Source organism: Marmota flaviventris, chromosome 4 (genome assembly GCF_047511675.1).
Source record: "Marmota flaviventris isolate mMarFla1 chromosome 4, mMarFla1.hap1, whole genome shotgun sequence".
Taxonomy (NCBI): Eukaryota; Metazoa; Chordata; class Mammalia; order Rodentia; family Sciuridae; genus Marmota; species Marmota flaviventris.
The window spans coordinates 69,876,894-69,903,690 of record NC_092501.1 but is presented as its reverse complement, the minus strand read 5'-3'; the positions used below and the strand labels follow the sequence as shown (position 1 = coordinate 69,903,690).

General features: G+C 40.5%; 1 long non-coding RNA gene across 5 annotated transcripts in view; it reads left to right on the top strand.

Moving 5' to 3' along the window:
• Positions 1–26,489, top strand: part of LOC114103508 (uncharacterized) — a 101,429-nt gene extending 74,940 nt beyond the window's left edge. For 4 of the 5 annotated variants that reach the window (XR_011707332.1, XR_011707330.1, XR_011707329.1 and 1 more), the window contains 3 exons: positions 21,274–21,381; positions 25,723–25,783; positions 25,893–26,489. This is a non-coding gene — a long non-coding RNA (uncharacterized lncRNA). Of the gene's footprint in view, positions 1–8,251; positions 8,348–21,273; positions 21,382–25,722; positions 25,784–25,892 lie in introns of all 5 variants that reach the window. The other variant, XR_011707331.1, reaches the window with a different exon arrangement.
• The last annotated feature ends 308 nt before the right edge of the window (positions 26,490–26,797 follow it).

Below are 26,797 nucleotides of genomic sequence, written 5' to 3'. Positions count from 1 at the left end.
TCTCCTTAATACCTTCCAAACTCCCCATCACAAGCTTCACAATCTTCCACAATGTGATTCCAACTTGCCTTTTGCGTCTCATTTGGTTAATTTTGTAACGTAAGGACCCAGTGCCAATTGAGCATTGTTTTCTTTATTCAATGGACACGTTCTTTGACAAAGCCCTGAATCAACCACGTAGTTTGGTGTCAGGTTATTCCTAGGTGTTTCAGGATCTGTTATATGATGAGGAGTTAGAGATAATAGAAATGGCAGTTTTAAGCTCAACAAGGAAGATAAAACAGTATTAAATCTGCATCACAGACCTATAAAAACCAATACAATTTTAATCAACACCCTTTTAAAACTTTACCAAGCACATTGAGAAACATTGCCAAAAGCATTCCCTGGTCTTGATTTTACTAATTACTTTTAAAGGAGATGTCTTTTCTCACCAAGGGTTTGTTAACATTTCTAGGAAGCAGGTTCCCTTCTTTCCTGGAAAGTGTTGCTCAACTGTGCATTTCTAATGAAACAAGTCCAGAGATTATGAGGGAAAACCAAAAGAGATAAGGAAAGTAAATAAATAAAATTAAATCTGCTGTTAAAATGAAATGAGAACATTTTCCAGCTTGATCAGCACACTCAACGCAGAGAGAGTTTAAGCCGACTTGAGACAAGCCCACCACTTTCTAATACATGAATACAGAAATTAGGACATTAAGTAAGGAATTCTGGAGCTGGGGATGATGGAAGAAGCTGTTAGAAGACCACTCTTATTTTGTGTATCTTAGCAGAATAATCAGAATGAAATCTGCTTGTACCATTTTTTTAAGCCTTTGGGATGAAGTTAACATCTCTTATAAGTGCCACATATCATAGAAATGCATAGCCAAGTACTCACACCCCACTATTCAATTCAGTCACACCATACCCTTCCTCAAAGAATATACATTTTACACGTCATCTCTGTCATCCCTTGCCTGTTTGTGGAAACCCAGTAGAAAAACGTCGAGTAACTTAATCAAGGTCATAACGTGAATGTGCTTGGGAGCTGGAAGGGAACCCAAGACACCCATCCAAGCACCATATGCATGAGTTCACACTACTGGGTAAAGCACATTGCAATTGCCTGCGTGTTTAAGTGATATATCAGTGCTAAATGGTAACACATGTAACGCTTCCCACTTAGGATATGTTCTTGGCTAACTCTGTTGGAAAATATTATATGGAGATTTCTCCATGGGGGAAAAAATTGGGCAAAGTTTAAACAAAAAGAACGAGATTTGAAGCCCAGAAATATTCCCACTCCCATTTTTCTGGGAATGGTAGGGGCTTCAGCAACCTTACTTTACTGAGGCTGTTGAGAATGAAGGCAGAATTGCATGGTTCATGTATTCTTTTTAGAGAGAATCATCAAATTAACGTAAGCACATCCATGTCCTGAAATACAAAGTAATGGTACAAAGCAAACCCTGTATGGAAAAGAACAAAACCCTTTTTAAAAGTTTGAGCACTCAGAGCTCATAACCAACCAACATCTTCCTGGGGTTAGGAAACGTGTGGCTACCTTAGGAATTGAGGAGAGCTAAGGCAGTAGACCCCAGTCCTTTGCAGTTCAAGGAAGGCTGATATCTGCTAAGAAGTCTCTTAAGACTCTTAAAAAGCAAGTAAAGAGGCTCCTGTGTATTCTATTATGGGTATGAATGAATCACTTCCTAACATTCATGTAGGTATCAGTCAGAGTCTAATATAGTAAAGGGAAGCTGGAAAACTTCCTAGGAGAATGATCAGTATGCACTTTTTAAAAATTTTGTGTTTGTTTTAATTAGTTATACATGACAGTAGAATGTATTTTTTTTTCTGAATTTATTTAGATCTTTTATTTCCACCTACTTCATGAACACTGCTTTTTCATCTTACAGATTCTGTACAAGTTTTGACAGACTTATGACTAGTATTTTATTTCCTTTGGAACAATTATCAAGGTCTTACATTTTATTTATTTTTTTTAATTTTTTATTGTTGGCTGTTCAAAACATTACATAATTCTTGATATATCATATTTCACACTTTGATTCAAGTGGGTTATGAGCTCCCATTTTTACCCCATATACAGATTGCAGAATCACATCAGTTACACATCCATTGATTTACATATTGCCATACTAGTGTCTGTTGTGTTCTGCTGCCTTTCCTATCCTCTACTATCCCCCCTCCCCTCCCCTCCCCTCCCCTCTTCTCTCTCTGCCCCCTCTACTGACATTCATTTGTCCCCCTTGTATTATTTTTCCCTTTCCCCTCACTTCCTCTTGTATGTACTTTTGTATAACTCTGAGGGTCTCCTTCCATTTCCATGCAATTTCCCTTCTCTCTCCCTTTCCCTCCCACCTCTCATCCCTGTTTAATGTTAATCTTCTTCTCATGCTCTTCGACCCTACTCTGTTCTTAGTTACTCTCCTTATATCAAAGAAGACATTTGGCATTTGCTTTTTAGGGATTGGCTAGCTTCACTTAGCATAATCTGCTCTAATGCCATCCATTTCCCTGTAAATTCTATGATTTTGTCATTTTTTAATGCAGAGTAATACTCCATTGTGTATAAATGCCACATTTTTTTTATCCATTCATCTATTGAAGGGCATCTAGGTTGGTTCCACAGTCTTGCTATTGTGAATTGTGCTGCTATGAACATCGATGTAGCAGTGTCCCTGTAGCATGCTCTTTTTAGGTCTTTAGGGAATAGACCGAGAAGGGGAATAGCTGGGTCAAATGGTGGCTCCATTCCCAGCTTTCCAAGAAATCTCCATACTGCTTTCCAAATTGGCTGCACCAATTTGCAGTCCCACCAGCAATGTACAAGTGTACCCTTTTCCCCACATCCTCGCCAGCACTTGTTGTTGTTTGACTTCATAATGGCTGCCAATCTAACTGGAGTGAGATGGTATCTTAGGGTGGTTTTGATTTGCATTTCTCTGACAGCTAGAGATGGTGAGCATTTTTTCATGTACTTGTTGATTGATTGTATGTCCTCCTCTGAGAAGTGTCTGTTCAGGTCCTTGGCCCATTTGTTGATTGGGTTGTTTGTTCTCTTATTGTCTAATTTTTTGAGTTCTTTGTATACTCTGGATATTAGGGCTCTATCTGAAGTGTGAGGAGTAAAGATTTGTTCCCAGGATGTAGGCTCTCTATTTACCTCTCTTATTGTTTCTTTTGCTGAGAAAAAACTTTTTAGTTTGAGTAAGTCCCATTTGTTGATTCTAGTTATTAACTTTTGTGCTATGGGTGTCCTATTGAGGAATTTGGAGCCCGACCCCACCGAATGTAGATCGTAGCCAACTTTTTCTTCTATCAGACGGCGTGTCTCTGATTTGATATCAAGCTCCTTGATCCATTTTGAATTAACTTTTGTGCATGGCGAGAGAAAGGGATTCAGTTTCATTTTGTTGCATATGGATTTCCAGTTTTCCCAGCACCATTTGTTGAAGATGCTATCCTTCCTCCATTGCATGCTTTTAGCCCCTTTATCAAATATAAGGTAGTTGTAGTTTTGTGGATTGGTTTCTGTGTCCTCTATTCTGTACCATTGGTCCACCCGCCTGTTTTGGTACCAGTACCATGCTGTTTTTGTTACTATTGCTCTGTAGTATAGTTTGAAGTCTGGTATCGCTATACCGCCTGATTCACACTTCCTGCTTAGCATTGTTTTTGCTATTCTGGGTCTTTTATTTTTCCATATGAATTTCATGATTGCTTTCTCTATTAGTAGAATGTATTTTGATACATCATGTATAACAGAGTATAATTTCTAATTCTTCTGGTTATACATGATGTAGAATCCCACTGGTCGTATAGTTATATATGTACATAGGGTAATAATGTCTGATTCATTCTACTATCCTTCCTACCCACATACCCCTTCCCCTCCCTTCACTCCCGTCTACCTAATCTCAAGTAACTCTATTCTTCTATAGCCCCTGCCCCACCATTGTGAATTAGCATCTGCATATCAGAGAAAACATTCGGCTTTTGGTTTTTTGAGATATTCTCCAGCTCCATCTATTTACCAACAAATGCCATAATTTCATTCTTTTTTAAGGCTGAGTAATATTCCATCAAATATATATATATCACATATTTTTTAATCTATTCATCTATTGAAGGGTACCTAGGTTAATTCCATAGTTTAGCTATTGTGAATTGAGCTGCTGTAAACATTGATGTAGTTGCATCACTATAATATGTTGATTTTAAGTCCTTTGGATATATAAACTGAGAAGTGGGATAGCTGGGTCAAATGGTGTTTCATTCCAAGTTTTATGAGTAATCTCCATACTGCTTTGCATGATAGTTGCACCAATTTGCATTCATACCAGCAATGTATAAGTGTACCTTTTCCCCCACATCCTCGCCAACATTTAGTGTTCTTTGTATTCTTGATAATTGCCATTCTGACTGAAGTGACATGAAATCTTACAGTAGTTTTGATTTGCATTTCTCTAATTACTAAAGATGTTGTACATTTTTTTCATATATTTGTTGATCGATTGTATTTCTTCTTCTGTGAAGTATCTGTTCGGTTCCTTATCCCATTTATTGATTGGTTTATTTGTTTTTTTGATGTTAAATTTTTTGAGTTCTTTACATATCCTGGAGATTAATACTCTATCTGAGGTGCATGTAGTAAAGATTTTCTCCCATTCTGTAGGCTTTCTCTTCATGTTATTGATTGTTTCCTTTGTTGATAAAAGCTTTTTAGTTTGAAACTATCCCATTTATTGATTCTTGATTTTATTTCTTGTGCTTTAGGGGTCTTGTTAAGAAATCCAAATCATAGGCCAACATGGTGAAGATTTGGGCCTATTTTTTCTTCTAGTAATCACAGGGTCTTTGGTCTAGTGCCTAAGTCTTTGATCCATTTTGAGTTGATTTTTGTGCAGGGTGAGAGATAGGGGTTTAATTCCATTTTGTTACATGTGGATTTTCAATTTTCCAGCACCATTTATTGAATAGGCTAGCTTTTCTCCAGTGAATGTTTTGATCATCTCAATAGATGCAGAAAAAGCACTTGACAAAATATAGCAGCTCTTCATGTTCAAAACACTAGAAAAACTAGGGATAATAGGAACATACCTCAACATCATATGCTAAGTCCAAGGTCAACATCATTCTAAATGGTGACAAATTGAAAGCATTTCCTCTAAAAACTGGAACAAGACAAGGGTGCTCTCTTTCACCACTTCTATTCAACATCATCCTTGAACCTCTAGCCAGAGCAATTAGGCAGGAGAAAGAAATTAAAAGGATATGAATAGGAAAAGAAGAACTCAAACTATCACTATTTGCCAATGACATGATTCTATGTTTAGAAGAGCGAAAAAAATTCCATCGGAAAACTTCTAAAACCTCATGAATGAATTCAGCAAAGAAGCAGGTTATAAAATCAACACCCATAAATCAAATGTGTTCCTATACATCAGTGACGAATCTACTGACAGAGAAAGTAAGAAAACTACCCCATCCACAGTACTGTCAAAATAAATAAATAAATAAATAAAATACTTGAGAATAAATCTAACAAAAGAAGTAAAAGACCTTTACAATGAAAATTACAGAACACTAAAGAAAGAAATTGAAGAAGACTTTAGAGATGGAAAGACCTCCCATGCTCCTGGATTGGCAGAATTAATTATTGTCAAAATGGCCGTACTACCAAAAGTGTTATATAGATTTAATGCAATTCCAATTAAAACCCCAATGACATTCTTCATAGAATTAGAAAAAGCAATCATGGAATTAATTTAAAAAAAAAAAACAAGATTCAGAATAGCCAAAGCAACCCTTAGCAAGAAGAGGTACCAGACCTTAAACTATACTACAGAACCATAGTAAGAAAAACTGCATGGTATTGGCACCAAAACAGACACATAGACCAATGGTATAGAATAGAAGACAGAGATAAACCCACATAAACACAGCTATCTCATACTAGACAAAGACGCCAAAAATATTCACTGGCGAAAAGATAGCCTATTCAATAAATGGTGCTGGGAAAACTGGAAATCTACATGTAACACAATGAAATTAAATCCCTATCTCTCACCTGGCACCAAACTCAACTCAAAGTAGAACAAAGACTTAGGCAGTAGACCAGAGACCTTTGATTACTAGAAGGAAAAGTAGACCCCAATCTTCACCATGTCGGCTTCGGATCTGACTTCCTTAACAAGACTCCTAGTGTGCATTTTGATGGAGCAGATTAGGGTCCTATGGTGAGACAAACATTTGCTCCTCATAGACTGTCTATGTATTCCCCACATCTCTCAGTTCCCTTACAGGTAGGTGGCCAATAGGCAAGAGCATTTAAGAGCTGATGCACTACCATTAACTTTCTTTCTGGTGTTACCATATGAAATAGTATGTTCCAGATTTTGTAGGTATAAGATGAAAATAAATTGAGTCCCTGGGCTGCCCTCGAAGACCTGTGTGCAGTGGTCTAGTGGGGTTGAGGAAAAAGTCTGTGTTAAACCAGTGCAGTTTAGGGGTATATTATCTGCATAGCACAGTCTAGCTGATTTAGAATGATACATGCAGAATTGAGATAACTTGCTTGTCTTGAGGAAATCTGAATAGTTCTGAGTGGTAACTTTCTTTTTCCCAATTTTGCTTATTTCTCACTTTCTCACTTTTAACACAGGGTCTCAACTGCAAAATCCCAGGCAACCCTTTCACATGGATAATAGTGGCCATTTGCATTAATAATGCATATTAAGAATTCATGGACTTTTAGTATTAAATTTACATAAAAACAAACATATTCTTGCATTATCAACCCTAAAATATTGGTGTGTGTTTGACACATGCCATGTTCTTTATTTGTAAATAAAGTCTCAGTTGTTTATCTTATTAAAGTTTTTGAGAATGCACTTCAAATTTACTCAATGCCCAGTAGATCATACTCTTTTCATCTTAAAAAGCTTTTCAGCCAGGTTATCTTCTGGGGGACAGGGTGGGTATTGGAAATTGAACTCAGGGTGCTTAACCACTGAGCAATATCCCCAACCCTTTTTAAAAATATTTCATTTAGAGACAGAGTCTTGCTAAGTTGCTTAGGGCCTTGCTAAATTGTGGAGGCTGGCTTTGAACTCACTATCCTCCTGCCTCAGCATCCTGAGCCACTGGGATTACAGGTGTGTACCACCATGTCCAGCATCCAGGGTATCTTTTAAGAATGCCTTCTTATCATGGCAGCATTTGAGGGTTTTTGATTAAGATGTTAATATGTTATTTCTCATATCAGATATATTCCATTACAACCCTATTTTTTAAATGTCAGGCTTTACAAGCAGACTGTTATACTATAGGTGATTGTCAAACAGACACTGTGGTTATGTGGCCTTTCTCTTTGGATCAACCTCCAAAAGCATTTGAGCTGCAAGAGTGCAATGTATAAACCACCCAGATAATGCAACCAGTGGTTGACATCTCACATAATAAAACCTAAACACTAATTTGTATGCCTTTTGGAGTTTATTACAAAAGGAATGATTTAGTGCTTTAAAAAGTCAAATCCAATTTCTAGGAAATGCACAATAAAGACAGTTATGACTGCAGTCACCAGCTGAGCAATGTAAGTAAGAAGAACAAAATATTTTAGAATTCATTGTTCATCTGACCTTTATTTTGCTAGTTAAAATGCTCATGCTTTTGGAGTCTCTTTTTAATTGCTCTTTGAAAGCTCAGTACTTTTTGTAGTTGCAAGAGTCTTACTTTTAAATTAGAACAAAGTCTTAAAATGATGTCCATGGAAACGTTCTTTCCCTGGTAGCTGACAGATGTGAGTTCTAGTTCCTAAACTGATTGTTTGATCATGACTAAATGATGATCTACAATTCAGTTTTCTTAAGATTTTCTTAGGGCACATCAAGTTCTAACAATATTAAGTTTTGCTGGTATTGATGTACATTCTAGAGACCTGTGTGTATATGGGTTATGGGTATGTGTGTGTATGTGTCCATCTAAAAGAATGTATGGATAAATAGACATATGAAAGTACACACAGTTTCTTAATGTTTCATAGATGATTAGGAGCTATTAAGAAAGGCTAGCATTTGAATACTATTTTCCTAGATCATTAATCTTATAATTATTCAAATTTTTCCTTTTGTGATTTTGAAGTGTCAATAACCTACTGGGTACTGGGGATTGAACCCAGGGGCACTTAACCACTGAGACACATCCCCAGCCCCTTTTATATTTTATTTTGAGACAGAATCTCAAAACGTTACTAGGGCATTGCTAAATTGCTGAGGCTGGCTTTGAACTCAAGATCCTCCTGCCTCAGTCTCCTGAGCCGCTGGGATTACAGGTGAGTGCTACCATTCTTTTATTCTATTCTTTTACTCAATCTAAGGATTGAGGAAACCAAAAAGAGGAATGATTTGGATCTCTACCGGGATTTAGTAATAACTTTGCTATATGGAAAACGTGTAATGGGGTTTGACTTCCACCTATGAAAATTACTCTTCCAAGACAAGAAAAATAGGAAGGAAGGAAGAATGGAAAGAAAAAAGGAAGAGAGGGAGGGAGGGTACGAGGGAGGAATCGGTCACCCTTAGGCTGGATGGGAAGATGCTCCTGGTCTCATACCCCTCCACGTTCACACTGCCTTGCCTTGTGCCCGGCGTGCAGTAGGCTGTCAATAAATACTTGCTAACTTGATGACAGTTTCAAAGTGACTGACAGGAACAAAAATGTTGGCATTAAACAGTGAATGGCTGATTTTAAATCATTCTTATCTCTTACCAAATCTTTGACGAGCATTCCAGGTGGCAAAGAACTTCGGGATGAACAGTGATGATGTCTATGCTGTTCTTAAGATGTGAGAAATATTATTCTGTCCCAATCAAGGGTGGTGGGCATGTTAAAAATACTGATTGAGTGCCCCTCACCTCCTTCAAAATATCATAGTCGGAGCTGTGTCTCTTTCTGGGGGTCAAGGGTCACTAAATGGTGGCAGGAAGTGTGGCCATGAGTAGGGACAGAGGGGTAAGCCTCTGTTTGGACGCAGCCTCTGTTTGGGGTTCCTCCTCTCTGGGATTTCTTCAAATTCTGGGATCTTCCTTGTCTTTGTTGTACAAACCTGCTTAACTCCTCAAGGTGTATTTGTCTTCTTAGATTTTCATCCCAAGGTAGAGCAATGGCCTTATTCTTCAAGGCTCTCAGAACTGGACTTCGGTCTCCCTCTGGTCTGATCTTGACAATTTGCCTGAGACTGAGCCACGTTCAACTCCTCCACCATATTCTTCTTGCCCATACTCTGGCCTGACCCAGAGAACTTAGGTGTAGTTAGGAACAAAGATTGAACATGGGCAAAGCAATTCAAGGATGCAACACAAAAAGGAGAGATTCAAGTGAATTAGGGAGGTGAAGCAAGTTTTCCTTGAGGGTAGATCAACTTAGTGTTCCCCCTTCCCATTTGTTAAAAAATGTTGCATGCATCCATGACAATAAAATGTAATTTCTAAGCATGCTATAATGAATATCAAAGCTCATCTTTCTTCCACACTGATCTTTCTAGTTTCTGTATATTATAAGATTTGTGTCTCTTATGTCCTCTAAACACCTTGTGGTTTGGCTTGGTTGGACACAAACTCTTCTGGGTTCACCCTTTCCCTAGCCTTTGCTCCTGTGCAACTGTGCTGGCTTATTTTCCGTCTTCTCAGATCATGGTTCATGGTCTGGAAGGCTCACCCCTTAGAGTTGGGTTTCCTCTTGGGGAGCAATGAGTCAGCTATGTTTGCCACATTGTGTGAAGCCACCCACACTACATAGTGAACGGTCCCCCTCTTGGCCCTGAGGTCCGGGATAGGTCTGGTCCGGGGCAGAGGAAAAGCTCATGGGGACTAATGGCAGGCCTGTCGCTGCTCTAGGCTGATTCAGGGCTTGGAAGGGGAGGCACAGAGCCATGCCAGAAGCTTTTTCTAAGGGCTCCTGATCTTAGACCCAGCGGGCCTGGCTCAGCAACAGTGACATGTGTGGGGGCAGGATTTATGCTCTTTTTCCAGGGACTTTGGCAGCTTCTGCAGCTGTGGGGTGGCTCCCTACTCTTCCCACCCACACCAACCTTCAAAGGGAGCTCATCTCTTACCTCCCAGCAACTCTGCTGTTCCCTTCTTTGGATGAACATTGTACAGCATGTCGACCTGCCATGGCAAGTAGGAGCATTTCAGAGAAACTAAAGAATTATATCCTGTACTGTGCTCCCAAAGAGATATAAAAATTTTTTCCCTATACATGTTTTAACTTACTTTTCTTCTAATTAATTTTGTTTTGTTTGACAAATTAAAATTGTCTATTTTTATGGTGTACAAGATGATAGTTGATAAAATTGCATGTATTGCAGACTGATTAAATCACAAGAATTAACCCAGCGAGTTTTATAGAATGAAATGTACTTTGCTCTTAAGAAAAGCATGCAAGCTAGGAGTGGTGGCACATGCCTGTAATCCCAGAGACTCGGGAGGCTAAGGCAGGAGGATCGCAAGTTCAAGGCCTGCCTCAGCAACTGTCTCAAAATTTTAAAAAATATAAAAAGGGCTGGGGATGTAGCTCAGTGGTTAAGCACCCCCTGGGTTCAATCCTCGTGCCCAAAGAAAAAAAGAAAGAAAGAAAAAGAAAAGCCTGTCAGATATTTTGATTCCCCTCTCCCCCAACTTAAGAAAACCAAATACAGGAGTTGAAGGACGAAGAAGTAAGACAGCTGGGCGTGCCCTTGGACTAGAGCAGCCCACACAATCTTCATTGTCACTCAGGGTAACTTCTGGTGACTTCAGTCATCAGATTGTCTCAGTCTAAACTACTTTCAGGCTGTTTCTTCACTCCTGTGTGAAGTGAAAGGGATGGAGCATGCTCACTAGAGCCCCCTCTTGGGTACCAGTCTGCCACCTGAGGTCTTGATTCTGACTCCTATGTTCCATTCTGTACCTTTCTTTGTGTCCCCTGTTGGCAGAGTCTGCTGTGGAACTCTCAGCCTAGTGTGCTCTCCTTCCTATCTTTGCCTCCAGATCATTGACAGAGTGAGTTTATCAAACCCACAGCACAGAAATAAGTAACAACGGGGAAGCTAGCACAAGTGGATAAGGGACCTTCCCAATAAGTGAGCCAGATTCCCTCCATCTTCTTCCCCAGGACATGCCAGGACCCTCTGTTTCCCACACAGAGATCTTCAAGGATCTCTTTATGCAAGCGATTATCTGTTACTTTTTGTGCTTTCTTCTACTTATACTTTTTCATATTTATATGAAAATTGCTTCTTGTATTTTATTCTTTTGGAAGAGAGGGGTACTGGAGATTAAACCTAGGCATGCTAAACATTTGAGCCATTTCCCTAGCCCTTTAAAAAAAAATTATTTTGAGATAGGATCTCGCTGGGTTGCTTAGGGCCTCTTTAAGTTGCTGAGGCTTGCCTTGAACTTACGATTCTCCGGCCTTGGTCTCCTGAGCCGCTGGGATTACAGGCATGTGCCACTGCACCAAGTTTGTATTTATACTTTTAATTGAGAAATTACTTGATAATTTTAAAGATTGAGGGTAGTTTAGACAGAAGTACCCTGTTGAAAAAAAGCAACCAATACTTAGTCTCTACTGACATGAAGTTAGCACCATTATTTCAGCCTGACAGCATGGGTAGCTAACTTACCTCCACCCCTCCCTGACCTGGTAACCTCTCCTTCACTGGCTCTGTGGATGATAGGTGTGTGCCTGGGTCGGATTACTGAGAAACAGGAGCCTGGCTCTATGGTGTTTAGGGTGGGGATGTTTTTGTATAGGAGAAGCAGAAATTCTTCTCCTTATACTCTTGGTATAAACTACAAACAACCAAAATCTCTTTTCAGTCAACTCAGCTCAGTAATCAACAGGCTGCCTAGAGAGCTAAGTCTGCAGCTGCAAAGTGGGAGCTAAGGAGGGGAAGCTCGAAGCCAGACTCCAGGACAAGTATGTGCCGACCTGCCTTGTGGACTCTGTCCCCAAACTGCTGAGGACCTCAGGGATTAGACTAGGGGTTAGAGCCTCCTGAGACCTAGGACCTGAGTGGCCTCTAATTTCCTGCAGAAAAAAAGATCGAACACATTATCCAAGCAGAGCCTTCCCAAACTGGGCCACCCCTACTTTCATTCCTCACATCTCAATGTCACTCAAGTCATTCTTCTGGGGCCTCCACCTCCACCAACACCACCTTGGACATTTTTGCCTTTGAATCTCTGCATTTGAATCATGTTTGAATAACCTTCTGTCAAAATCATATCTCTTTTTAAAGGCCAAACTCAAAAAAATGTTACACATGCTTCTCTAACCCTTCTTCCCATGTCTTTTAGCCCTTCTCTATTATGGGATTCAGGATTCCTCATCTCTATTTACTTTAGTTTCTTTTCTTTCTTTCCTTCTTTCTTTCTTTTTTTATGGATGGTAGTGAAAATTGAACCCAGGGGTGTACATCTCCAGCCCTTTTAATTATTTTTACTTTGAGACAAGGGTTCACTAAGTTGCCCAGACTAGCCATGAACTTGTGCTCCTCCTGCCTCAGCCTCCCCAGTCCATAGGACGATAGGTGTATACCACCATGTCTGGCTTTCACTGTAGTTTCCCAAGCTCCATTTCAAATTCCTCTCTTCCTACTTTATATCCTGGCTCTTGCAATAGACATGATCTCCACTCATAGAAAATAACCTATTTGAGGACAAGGACTGTGCTGTTTTTATCCATGTTCCTGACTACTTCTTAATGAGTTTGTGCTAAAATACATTCTCGTTGAAGTCCATTGGTTAGATGCACTGATCCACTATAGCGGATCTACTATAGCAGTTTCTTTAGTGTTAAAACTCTTTAGTGTTAAAAGGGTAGTGTATGTCTATACCTACACAGTGTAGACACATGCAGGTGTCTACTAGAAACTATTTGTTTTGCATTGGTTATCATTGCTTAGTATCCTCTAGGCTAATCTTTATTCTAAGCTTGCTAAATGTGGAACTGTGTCTATCTACCTAGGAATGCAATCCTAGGCCCTCCATCACTGGGGCTCAGTATATCTTGTGAGCATGGAGATGAGGCACACACTCTCCAAGTTCCCTTCAAAGTGTGGCTAGGTCTAACTTAGGATTTCTCAACCTTGTTGTGGCTAACATTTTGTGCTGGAGAATTCTTTCTTGTGGAAGGCTGTTCTATACATGGCTGTTCCTGTCTCTACCTCCAGATGCAGTAGCACTCTTCTTTTAATTATTATTAACACATATAAATTACACAAATGAATGGGTTCCACTGTGACATTTCCACGCATGCACATATCATGCCTTAAATATGTCCATCCTTCTTTTTACCTTGTCTTCTCCCCTTTGTACCAAGTTGTCTTCCCATTCACTAAAAGTCTCTCTTCTACTTTCAGGTCATCTGTTTAGTTTCCATGTATGAGAGAAATTATGTAATACTTATCTTCCTGTGTCGGGGTTATTTCACTTGACACGATGTCCTCCAGTACCATCCATTTTCCTGAAAATGACACTATTTCATTCTTTATGTGGTGTGTGTAGATATACCACATTTTCTTGATCTATTCATCTGTTGATGGGCACCTAGGCTGATTCCCTATTTTAGCTATTGTGAATGGTATCACAGCAAACATGGGTATGCGGGTATTTATTTTGTAAACTGACTTCCTTTCCTTTAGATAAATGCCCAGGAATGATATAGCTGAATCCTATAGTGATTCTATTTTCAACTTTTTTTTTTTTTTTGAGGAAACTGCATACTGTTTTCCATAGTGAATATACTAATTTACTTTCCCACCAACAGAATGTAAGGTACGTTTTACTCCACATCCTTACCAGCATTTGTTATTATTATTTTTTTAAAATAATCATCCTGACTGGGGTGAAGATGGAATCTCAATGTAGTTTTGATTTGCATTTTCCTGATGTCTAAAGATATTGAGCATTTTTTCCAGGTATTTATTGACCATTTGTATTTTTTTTCCTCTTGAGATTATTTGTTCAGATCTTTAGCCCATTTTTTATTCGATTACTTGTTCTTTTGCTGTATATTTTCTTGAGCTCCTTCTGCATTCTGGATATTAATCCTCTTGTCAGATGACTAACTGGCAAAGATTTTCTTCCCTTCTGTAGGTTGTCTCTTCTGTTGACTGTGTCCTTTGCTGTGCTGAAGCCTTTTAATTTGGTGTAACACCATTTGTCAATTCTTGTTTTTGTTTCCCAAGCTATTGAAGTTCTATTAGCACTCTCTGTCATTGCTCCCTCTCCTTGGAGTGTGAAAACCTGAATATCTTCAGACATTGTTAAACTTAGAATGCAAAATCTTTCCTGGTCTGGAAGCACTGGTCTAGAAATCTCCAATGTGTTGGTCTGAGTTCCAGGATAAAGTGGCTCAGGTCTCCAATCATTTCTGTCATTTCTGTCTCTCCTCTCTCTCTCTTAACAAACCTGTGTGGCCAGTGAGAAGCAAATGCTTTCTGAAAGACAAGAATAGGCAATGCACTGTCATTCACCAGTACTATCAGACCAAAAAACAAGTGACATTAGGAGTCAACCAGTGGTCAGACCAGTGATTTTCAAAGTCTTGTTCCTAAACCACATTGTATGGGGGAGGGGGAGGAAGGATTAAAGATAAAGATTTCTGGACTATTCTCCAGGCCTATTGTATTGAAATTCAGATTTTAAGCAAACTCTCAAAAGAATGCACCCAAAAGTTTGATAACCATTGCTTTAGCTAGCAGTGTGTCTTCACCTTTTAAAATATATTTATTTTTAAATAACCGGGAATAATGTATTAAAAAGCAACCCCCCCCCCCCAAAAAAAAAAAAAAAACAAATTAGCTAGGACTTGGTATAATAAAAAATATTGTACCTTAGAATTTTTTCTTTTTAACTTAACAGCCTCCTAAACACTAACATACTCCATATGTTCATAGAAAAAAAAATTTCCCACCAGAATGAGAGGTTGGTCAGGCATACTTGAGCAAGTCTAAGACCTGGTGGGTGTTGGACCTAAATTCTCTCTTCAGCTTAACATGGGCATCCAGTGCAATGATCACCCCCTTTCCCCATATGCATGGTCTGTGCCTCTTTCCTGCCTCAGAAGGAGATATTTTTGAGACTTAAAAGGAAAAGTAAAAAGGAAAGCAAGCTCAGATAAGGTACTCTTTGGCAAAAGAATAGAATAAAATGCATTGTAATTGCTTCTAAATTAGTTATCTGATTTAGGTCCATGTTTTTATAAGTAAAGCCCAAAACTTTTAACCCCCAGTTCCCCAGTTGTAGTGCAATGAAATCCACAAGAGCTCTAAAGCTATCAGTGGCTAGTCAGCACTGCTTTCTGTGCAGAGAACACATTTTTTTTCCTTCCTTGGCTACCCTCCGTTGCCTGGCAACAGCGTGAGGTGCACTCAGATCTGTGGTGCTTGCTGATTGGAAGGCCCTCTAAATTGGACCAAGAAGGTACCTGGATACTGCCCCGCACACTGCACTACATGATGACTTTTCCTACAGTTCACAAGAAATTGGGAACAAGAGGGTAATCAGATGCTGCCTGGACCTCAAGAAAGAGATCATCTAGTTTCCTTGTTCCTAGGGCACTGTGATATTTGGCACTGTAGAGCTTGTGAGCTTGTTTGAATATGACAGAATAGAAAACAGTACCAGGGAGCTCTCAATTTAAAAGACAGACCAATCCATCCTTCCACTGGAACTGTATCTCCCTGGTTCAAAACAACCATCATTTGGGGTGACTGAGCCCACATAATGAAATGTAAATATAGCTCTATCTAGTAATGTGACACTGCTAGAGGCCTATCCTGACTTTGTGCAATAATATCTGGCCTCAGACGTTTTGATTTATGTTCCTAGGGGCTTTCCTCTTTGGTTTTCTTAGAGCATTTGCTCCAATGGGTCCAGTAGCTGGTTCGTGTCTGTGCGTGGAGATTATAGAGGTGTAGATAACATACAAAACCGGGACTCAGACCCAGATGCAGAGGGACACGATTCTTACAGAAATCTGCCAAATGCTAATTTTATAGATGGTTGAAACTTGAGACTTGAGGGATCTCTCTTTTTAGCCAGGCTTGCCTAATATTTTGGCATCCTACAATTTTGTCGACTTTTTAAGGAAAAGGAAGAGGAAAGTGGGAGGCTGGGAGGGTTTGTCTTTCATTATCTCAGTTAGAGAAATGAGGAAATGTGGTGTTTTATTCATAGGCAAAGCCCTTTGTGGCAAATCTTTTGACAGTTAATGGGGTTTTATAGATGCTCTCTTCCCATTCCACCCCCTTACATAATTGCTCTCCCCCTCAATCAGAAATGTCTTGTGTAGATGGAACTATTGGTCTCCCTTCTTCAGCTGTTCCTTTGTCCACGCCCTTTGCCATGTGACTTCTCAAGTCTTCCTACAAAGGGCAGAGTCAATTTCCCACCGGCCTGCAACTCACTTTGGCCAATGGAGTATGGGCAACCGTGACACGTACTAGCCCTGCACTCAGGCTTAAGAGGCATGGCTTCTCCCATCTCTATCAGAAAAGCTCCCCCAGGTAGCTGCTTCCTGTAGCCTGAAGGCCAAAAGACTAGGGAGCCCAGACCCAACTGCAACCAGATTTATAGCTTGAGGCAGAGCCAAGGAGCTGAGCCCAGCCTTGATGAATCAAAAGGTCTGGAGACTTGCAAGAAAGAATAATGGCTTCTGTTTTAACCTGCTAAATTTTGGAGTCAACTACTTGTTATGCAGTAATAGATAACTGATGCAAATTCCTTAGACTCCTCATTTCCTTAATTTATTTATTCATTTTCAGCCCAATATGTTTGGAGGCAAGGTCCTAGTTCCTTCAAAATGCTGCAGGAGCTAATTCTATACCTCAGCTTCAGGGACAGCGTGTTACTAGAAATCAGTTCTTTTTTCTAATTATTAATGACTGATCTCCACGTCCACAACCATAAACATACAGGAGACTAAAGTCTATGATTTGGGGATCCAGTAGTCTTGAAACTAAGTCAAGTTTCTGCTACTTAATCATGGTGTAACTTTGGTAGACCATTGATTTTCTCTGATTCTTAATTTCCCTCATCTATTCAGGTAGTTGGGGCAAAGAGAATGTATATCAAATGTTCAGCACATAGTAAGTGTTAAATATAGGGCAGCTATTATTATGTTTGTGGACTAAATCCATGCATGTTTTCTTTCATCATACGTGACCTAGTTCCTTTAAGAAAGTACCTACCTCTTCCTTCCATTCAAATCCGGCACTTTCCTTGGGCACTTCCTGGGGTCCAGCTGTTTGAGTTTGATATTATATGACAGCGCAGTATCTTCCTTCCCTAGTCCCTGCTCAATAAGCTCCTTTCATGGTGGATGTCAAGCTGTCCACTCACCATCCTGAATAGATAGTGTCCTGTACTCCTAACAACATCACCAATATATATAACTATAATAGTCAGAGGTAATTACTAAGTGCTTTCTAGATTCAAAAACATAATGTAAGTGATCTCATAGTCTATGCTACGGACTGAGTCCTGTCCTTATAACTCATGTTAAACCTAGCCCCCATTGTGATTATATTTGAACATAAGATCTTTAGGAGGTAATTAAAGTTTAATGAATTCCTAATGATGGGGCCCTAATTCAGTGGGATTGGTGGCCTCGAAAAGGAGGAGGAGACAGGGGAGAGTTTCTCTGTAAACTCTGCTCCCAGAGTTTGCAGAGAGAAAAGGCCATACGAGGGCACAGTGAGAAGGCCATCTACAAGTCAAGGAGTGAGCCCTCACCAGAAACCCATCCCACTGGCACCTTGGTCTTGGCCTTCCAGATTCCAAAAAGATGAGAAAATAAATTTGAAAGAAAATGAAAAGATGAGAAAATAAATTTCTGTTGCTTAAGCCACCTAGTCTGTGGTATTTTGTTAAGGCAGCCCTAGTCACTGCCTTCACTCCCTATCTAGTTTTTATAATTACCATCCCCATTATACAGTTCAGGAAAACGGGGCTCAGGGAGATGAAGTTACTGCCCCTGGTGCCACCTCCAGCAGAGGTCAGAGCCAGCATCCCCAGAGCCTGTGCTTCTCATCACTCTGCTCTTTGGGTAGCACTGGGCTCTGAACCACCTCAGTCAGTTCAGGCAGCTTTCAGGCCTGCGGCAAAGACATCAGGCAGCCTCCAACACGTGGGAGGCCAGATGCCGAGAAAGCACTCCTGTGGCTCAGAGTTGGAGAGAGGCAAGAGTGTGGCCTAGGAACTGGGGGGCTTCCAGTCAGGTTAGAATTATGGGGAGCATCCCAAGAGTATTAGAGGGAAGGCCACCTGGAAAATACATTTTTTTTTTTGTAGTAATAAATTCTTTATAGTGTAAGTAGTTCCATTCAATGCATATTTTATCAAGTCTTATGCCTGGCATAAGGAAAGTAGCTGGTTATATAATATTTATTAATATTAATAAAAGTACAAAAGGTATTTTTGAAATATCTCTCATTTTATCTTTCCTCAGTGCTGTCAACCTCTCTCTCTCTCTCTCCCTCCCTCTCTCTCTCCATTTTATCTAGGGCCTCATTTTGGCCCTAGATAAGTCCCCAAGGCAAGGGACACCTTCCAAAGGAGGAGAAAGTGATGCTGGGGAAATCTCTGTCACATGGGAACATAGGAAAGCCCAGTGTTTCTGTCCCCAGTGAAATGTGAGGGGGAGAGGAGAGACAGAGGAAGGGCAGGGTGGGGAGGGGCCCTGTCCTTACCTGCCCTCTTCTCCTATGGGAGAGGGAGCATCGGGCTGTGGGAGGAACCTTCAGGGCAGTTTAGGGAGGACTGAGAATCTCAAGCCTAGTGGCCTGCTTTCCTCAGGGTGGCCTGGGAGTGAGGGGTATGAAGAGCCTCTAGGGCAGATTTTTTTCTCAACCTCAGCTCTATTGACATTTTGAGCCAGATAATTCTTTGTTGTGGCTCAGTTGTCCTATGCTTTGTAAGATGTTTAGCAGTATCTCTGGCTGGTAGTACCTCCCACGTTGTGACAAAAATGTCTCCGGATATTGCCAAATGTCTCCAGGAGGCAAAATTGTGCCTCCCTCCCTCTCATAGAAACCCACTGTCCCTGGAGTCACTCAACATTTGGCTCATGACTGGAGTGACAGTGATAGGGTGGTGACAGTGAGGCAGGGCTCTCAGCTCCCTAGGGCCTGAGCATGGCAAGCAGAAAATTCCAAAAAGTTCCAGTATGCCCCATGATGGGATTCAGAAGTGCTGGGAGGGCCAGAAGCACCCGCAGAGGTCTGCAAGCAGATGGCTGAGTCCATGATTATCAGCATGGTCAGTGGCAGCCCAAGCCAAGGCATAGCTCACTGTGCATAGTTAAGCAAGACCCAGAGGAGGGGACAGGGGTACCATTTATATACTCCAACTCTGCTTTAGGGAAAAGCAGAGGGAAGGGAAGGAAACGGAGAAGACCTAAACAAGATGGAGTCGTCTCCCACAGAAATGCATTCAAATCAGAAGGGACTGAGGTACCATTAATTGACATACTTAAAATCTTTCCAACTACCCCATGTGGAATGGGACTCCTGAGGAATATTACATCAATAATAGAGAAATTAAGAAATCATGTTTTCTTTACCTATCTGAGGGGCAGTGTGAGTCCACAAGGACGTGATAACAGTAACAGCAATAGCAACTTACTGTTCTCAAGGGCTTACTGCCTGTGAGCACTTTGCAAGAATCATCTCATTTAACCCTTTAGCCACAGTCCTTTGAGCCAGATGTTCCAATTGTGGTCTTTTCCTTATCTAAGAGGTTCCTTTATTGGTCCAGGTGATGGGAAGTGATGAAGTTTGGATACAAACCTAGATGAGGGGACTCCAGACCCCTGGTGCCCTAGGACCTTTTTATTGTCGTAGCACTTTGTGTCTGTGTCCGAAATCTTTTCATTCATTCTTTTTGAGGTAGTTGTAGGATAAATCGTGCCTTTCCATTTCTTCTCTGTAGCAATGTTGAAAGAGCCTTTCCAGCGTTTAATTCCTATTGAGTACTGATTTCTTTGCGAGCTAAAATACTCTCAACAACAGGGAAGGAACTAAAGGGAGCATTTGTTGTAGTAGATTATTCATGGTAAAGAATTTGCTACACTCAGAGCAACAAAGAACTGTTTGTGTGTAGACTGCAAGGGTGGCATCTGTGTCACACTGAATACCACAAGCAGAGCACTGAACAATGAGCTTATCTCCAGGCCCCCTGAAGTGGCCCGGCTGTGACAATGCTTTGTAGCTGGAGTGACTGACCACTTCTCAGGGCTCCCAGTACCATTTCTTTCTGAAATGGCAAGGACTCTGCATTTTCAAAGATAAGAGTCAATTACATTAAAATGAGTCAGTTTTTTTCTCTTTTCCCAGTTGTCAGTTTCTGTTTAAAAATAGCTTTTGCTCTATTTACAGTGTCTTCATATCCTGACCTTCCTTAGGAATCAGCTTTTTGTTTAAGTGTGGAGAACAGAGGCCACAGTGGGATGGGAAAAAAAAAATTAGATATCCAAAAATTTGGTTGCTTTTCAGATGACTGAATCTTTAGAGTTTCATGGGGGGAAAAAAACTCCACTTAAAAAAAAAAATCACTGATTTTGATAGATTTAATCATGTTGGAAATACATTTCTATTTTCTGTTAAAACGCTGACTGTGGCAGATTAAAGATGACTGGAAATATTCTGATACTCTTTCTGTGGGTCAGTGGGTCTTAGTTCTCCCCTTCACCGTGGGCTGGTTTGTAACATTCTGATCAATAGACTACAGAGAGAGTGAGGCTGTGCCAGCTCTGGCTGAAAGAGGACTAGCAGTTTGATTATGCCTTGGCTCCTTGGAGCACTGAGCCTCTATGTTTGAGGTTGCTGTGCTGCAAGAAGCACAAACCATACCGAGGTACCTTAGTGATTAGCTGCTCTGTCTGTGTGCGAGAGGGAGACAGACAGGTAGACTGCAGCATCAGATGGCTGAGTGAAGGATCTCAGAAATGGAACTGCCAGCCGCAATAGCTGACATCAAAAAGCCTTAGAGATGAATCACCCAGCTAAACCCTTTCGTGTGTGTGTGTGTGTGTGTGTGTAAGTGTTTGGGATGGAACCCAGGGCCTTGCTCCTGCTAGGCGAGTGCTGCACCACTGAGCCACATCCCCAGATCCATCCCACCCCAATCCCACTCCTTAAAAAAATATTTTGAGACAGGGTCTCCTCAAGTTGTTCAGGCTGGCCTCTAACTTGTGATTCTCCTATCTCAGGCTCCCAAATAGCTGAGATTACAGGTGTGTACCACTGTGCCTGGCTTCCTAATTATGTTCCCCCAGGGATCAAATTGAGGATTGAACTCTGGACCTTCGGCATGCTAGGCAAGTACTCTCCCACTGAGCTATGTTCCCACACCCCAGCTTCCTAAATTCTTGACCTACTAAATTGTAACAAAATGGTTGCCATTAAGTTTGGGGGTAGTTATGCAATTAATAGATAACTAACCTTTCAACTTCTGAAGATTATCATAGCTGATTCTAAAAAGCCTCTCAGGTATAGCTTGGACAGAACATTCATTCTGTCATAGAAATTAGCAACTCCAAAATCTTTATTTCAAAGAAACTGAAACCCAGAAATGTGAAAGGAGCAGGATTCAGAGTTACTTAGTCATCGAGTTAGATCATTAGCAGCTTTGAGAATTTACCAGATAAGAAAATGTTTTCGTGAAGATATTTATCGCTGCCACTAAGTTCACAGTCTGTATTTTGACCCCCCCCCACTCCTCCCCCACACACACACATTGCACTTCATGGCAGGACCCCTGAGAAGACTGGGTCCTTCCAGTCCTAAGACCCAAGATCCTTCCTGTGTCCTCTGCCTCCTCATCCACAAGCAGGGTTTATTCAACTTCAAATGTAAAGGGCACAAAGGACATTGTGATCCATGTTATCAAGTTTCCTTCCTTTAGAACAGGCGCCTGGGTTGTTCCACTGGAAGCCAAGAAAGAGCAAACCCAGGATGGCAGGATCGGGGCAGGCTTCTGTGTTATCTTCACTGGGTGCCTGCGTGCCTCTGATTTACCTCACACTGTACACGGCTGATCACACACAGCGCTCCATGCCCTGGGATCTGCCATGGTGTATGTTCTGTCAGAAGCTGAACACACAGCTTTGCACTTCTCAGGAAAGCGGCAACTCCCAGGTTGATCCAACTCAACCAACAGCCCTCAGTGTAGACTGTTGGTGGGATAGCCCTGGAGAGGAAACCTTTCTGGTGTTCTCTGGAATTTTCTAGCTAAAGACCATGATGAAGTGGTCTCTACTACATTTGCCCTAGTCCTACCTACCCCCTAAAAAGGCATTTCAGTGTTTATAAACTTAAATAGTCCCTCAAAATGGAAGAAAAGAAAACAAAATCCACCTGTGTAAATGATGGGAATCTTGAATGAGAAAATTGAAGGAAACAGTTAAAAGTTAACTCAAAAAGAACAAGACAGAATATATATAAATAATTTTTTAAAACCCATAAATTCCTAATCCTTGGACCAGAAAACTTTGAACTAGTTTGAAAACGATTTGCACCAGAATTACATGGGTTGCTTGTTAAAAATAAAGATTTTGGAGCTCCATCCTGGACTTACTGAATCAAGCTCTCTGGGGGTGGAAATATAAATCTCCAGTAGCTCTCCAGGTGGTTCTTGTGCACCCTGAAGTTTGAGAAAGATTGCCTCAGATTTATTTTACAAATTCATGAAACACTTTTTGAGACATCAATACAAATTTCAGCTCTGATTTATTGCAACTCTTCTCAATGCCTGCACATGTACAAAGTGTCGGGCGCACACAGTGTCGCCTTCCAATGGGGCTGGGGAAGACAGTGGAGGAGAGCTTATTTAAATCTTTATGTGTGGTTTTTAGACCTCAAAACCCCACCCCCCACACCACCCTTTCCCTATCTCCCCAACTTATCTTCTTCCTTTACAATTTCTTTTATGCGTGAAAAGTTCTCCCCTTTGGGTTTTTCTGGCCACAAGGGAAATTCCCAGGTGCAAGTACATTCAGTCCTCAGCCTCAGGAAAGACTCTGATGTAGATCTTTGAAGACAGAAGAACTTAAATATTAAAGGATCCACCAGGTACCAATAGAGTGGAATGGGAGTCCCAAAGGGGAATTTGTTTTCAGCATAAATACTAATAAATACAGCAATTGTGAAGCAAATATTCCTAAGTGGGCTGAGTGCTCTGCTCAGCTCTGTCTGTGTTCTTATAGGGATTTCAGGTTGGGGAAATCAGGCAGTGACCAGGGGAATCCCTGCTGAGCATGCATTCCTTCATCTCCCTCCTTCCTGTGACAATTTTTGGTTTGGGACCTCATCCTCATTTAACCTCTTAGCCTCAGAAACTCCTGCAAGTGGTCTTATACATCAGAGACTATAAAACTTAGAACTGATCAGAAATTTAGAAAGGCATCAGATAAAAAATATTTTTTTCCTTCCCTGAATACCTAGTAGCAAAATATTGCTTTGATGCTCCCCATTCTTCAAGATGTAGCTCAAATGCCAGAGTGCCCATGAAGCACTTGTCATGTTACAAATAATATTTTTATGCTATTAGCTTTATGTTGATTAAAATTATATCGACTATAGGAATGTAGAGGTATATCATAGACTTGTTTTAATATACTAGTAGTGCCTTGTATTAATACATTATTATTATTATTCAGTTAAAATAATACTAGCTGGATAATAATAGCAGCTACAATAATGATAATTAAAATCATTGTGCACTTACCAGGCACTATGGTCAGCTTTCCACAAGTATCTTCCTATTCAGTGCTCACCAGCATTCTGTAAGGCAGGTGTGCTCTCTCTTTTTATGAGGAGACGGTTTCACCCAGCCAGTAGAGAGTGAGACAGTGATTTCAACCCAGAGCCCATTCCCCTCATTAGCAGGCTACCCCTCTGTACACCCTGGGGTCTGCACTGTGGCCAGAGCACTCAGTCACATTCTACCTTCTGTTTTTATAATGATTGATGAGTTGCCATCTCCTGGAGGGCAGGGTCTGGTATATCTCTCAAAGCCTCAGAACCCTAAGCCCTATGCTTGAATATACAGATAAGTGCCATTCAAATGTCTGCCTGAGTCCCATTAAAATTTCATGTTCCAAACAGGGTCAGACTTGCTCAGACAGTGGCAGCTCATTCTCTCCTGTGTGGAGTTCCAGGACAGCGCTGCTATTTTTACAACTATTTCTAGTGATAGCAGAAAGTAATTCCTGCATGATTTTCATGCATATTTCATTCAGTGAAGGCCAAGGCAGTTATTACCCAAACATTGCAAACTACCAATCAGATTCCAGGAGAGTTGCAATGAACTGTATAATAATAATAAAAATAAAGATAATTGAGTATTTGTCATGGGCCAACTCCTATGCTAAATCCTTTGTAAAAATAATCTCATAATTGCTATCACAACCCTTTGTGTTAGGTATTATCTCCTTTCTATACATAGAATTGAATAACTTGTCCAAAGTCACCCAGCTAGCAAGTAACAAGGTTTTGAATTTGAAATCCACTTTGACCCCAAGTCTGTGTCTTTAATTGATTTACTATTTTTCACTATGCTAAACAACTGATATTTTCTTCTCTTTCCTTCCCAAAATATCTATGGCTGCTTTCTCTGTACCAAGCCATGGTAGGTGAATGCTCAAAGATGAACAAGAAGATGAGGTCCTTTTCCAAAAAGGGTATTGGGGGAAATCAGAAGATGAAATCCACTATTATAAAATGTGGTGTTGAATGCTGGGGTGGGATTTGCAGTGCTATGAGGATAGATGTAAGGAAGCCAGGCTCCTGAGCTCTTCAAGGGCGGTTGGATTCTCACAGCAACACTCCGAGCTGAGTGTCAGCAGCCCTATTGTTATGTGAGGATGCTGAGTTCCAGAAAGGTCAGAACATTTGCTCAGGCCGCACAAATGACAAGTGACAGGGCTGCTATTCAAACCCCTGTCTATGAAAGCCAAGGCTTGCACTTTCCTTACTAAACCAAGTCACTTAAAACTAACATTAAAGTGAACTTAAATGGTTTGCTAAGATGTGTTTGCTACTAAGTAAAATGCAATTAATTTGTTTCCTAGCCAAACAATTATCCTTCCAGACACTTTAGGAAAAAAAATAAATAAAACCCCCAAATCTCATGTTTCACTCCCTGTGAGGGACACAGAGGACCCTTTAAGATAATCAACAGACCCTATATAGTTATTTCAAGTTCTGCTGTAATGGAGTTCGCTAGGATAATTACTCCTCAGTTCATTTTTTATTTAGATTTCAAACTTGCCCCACCTTGGATTAATTATAAGAATCAGTAGTTACATTTTTGCCTCTGACGAATTGATCAAGATCTAGTACTAAATTCTGAAAGAGATACAAAGGGACCAAGGTACTTGAAATAAAAATTCAAGGATGTGAGATTCCAAAGGGCACTCAGACCTAACTATGGACTTGTTAAAAGTTTGGAGGCATTTAACCTCTTGCAGGTCCTCTGGATTTCCTTTTTCTTTTTTAAAAATAAAATAATAGCATGGAATGGCTTTAGTGGAAGGACAATCCATCCCTCTGCTTTGAGAATACCACATCCTCGAAGAGGAGATGAAAGGGGTTCCGAAGCAATATTCTTTTTTAAGGGAAAATGGGAAACTTTCACTTCTTTGAAATGCTGTTTACAGGAGATGAGAACAGCTTTTGAACCCCGGTTCCAACCGTCAACAGAATAGCAACGTCTGTAAGGTAAGTTTATGTCTGTTGATCAAAACCAGCATCCCACCTATAGTAGAAGTTTTATGTGTTTTCAGAGCATTGAGGCTCAATAATGGTCTTCATTCCTTTTGGGTTCCAGAAGTTTGATGCTGTCATGGTTTCAGTGGGACAAGCTTTTCCTGGTAAATTTCTGCTGAAGTCCTGCTTTTCCTTGCCCTGGACTAGCCGCGCACAGTGACATTCTGAAGTTGTAGCGCCCTCAGGACGCATCACACATTCTGAATGGCACCCTGCATTTTAGCGGTATCTGACTGTGTTTGTAAAAACGGTTCCTGTGAACAGTGTTTGGACTCGAGACAGCTAATTTCCTGCATCGTGTGGATTTCCAGAACAATGCCAGAAGGACTGAGAACACTCTCTGTGTTGACTACACAAAAATGTTCTTAACGTTTGCCCAGGGCCAGAACTTTATCTCTTTCAGTGTATTAAAAATACTACCCTGGAGAGCCCAGTGTTAAAGGAAGAGCATTTAATTAGTCAAGTGCTTTTGAAATCATCCTTTTGAATTCTGGTATAGCACTGAAGAAGAAGAAAGGGCCCCAACTGGCACAGACAGACCCTAATCACCCGAAAGTAAAATTTAAACAGAAAAGTCTGGCTTTCCTCTGCTGCTTCCCCTAACTCCATCTCACCCAGGACTTTCTCATTAAAGTTTAGTAATTGTTGGCTGCTGGAATGGATTGTTAATATGTCTTGCTAAAGGGATACCATTTTCATCTGACCAGAATTCCAAGCACGTCCAAACTCAGGTGAACTAAGCCATCATTTATTCTTTTTCTCAATACTCAATAAAATATTCAGATATCTCAATAATTTTTTTAAAAAGGAGATCTTAATCTTCTGAGTAAGAAAAAAATGACCCCCAAATAAGACTAACTAAAGTTTTTGTGAAATATCATATTCTGGGAAGAAGTTAAACAAGGAACTTGTAGCCTTGCCTGACCTAAATGTAGAAAGAAATATGAGGGGCCATTTTAGAAGGAG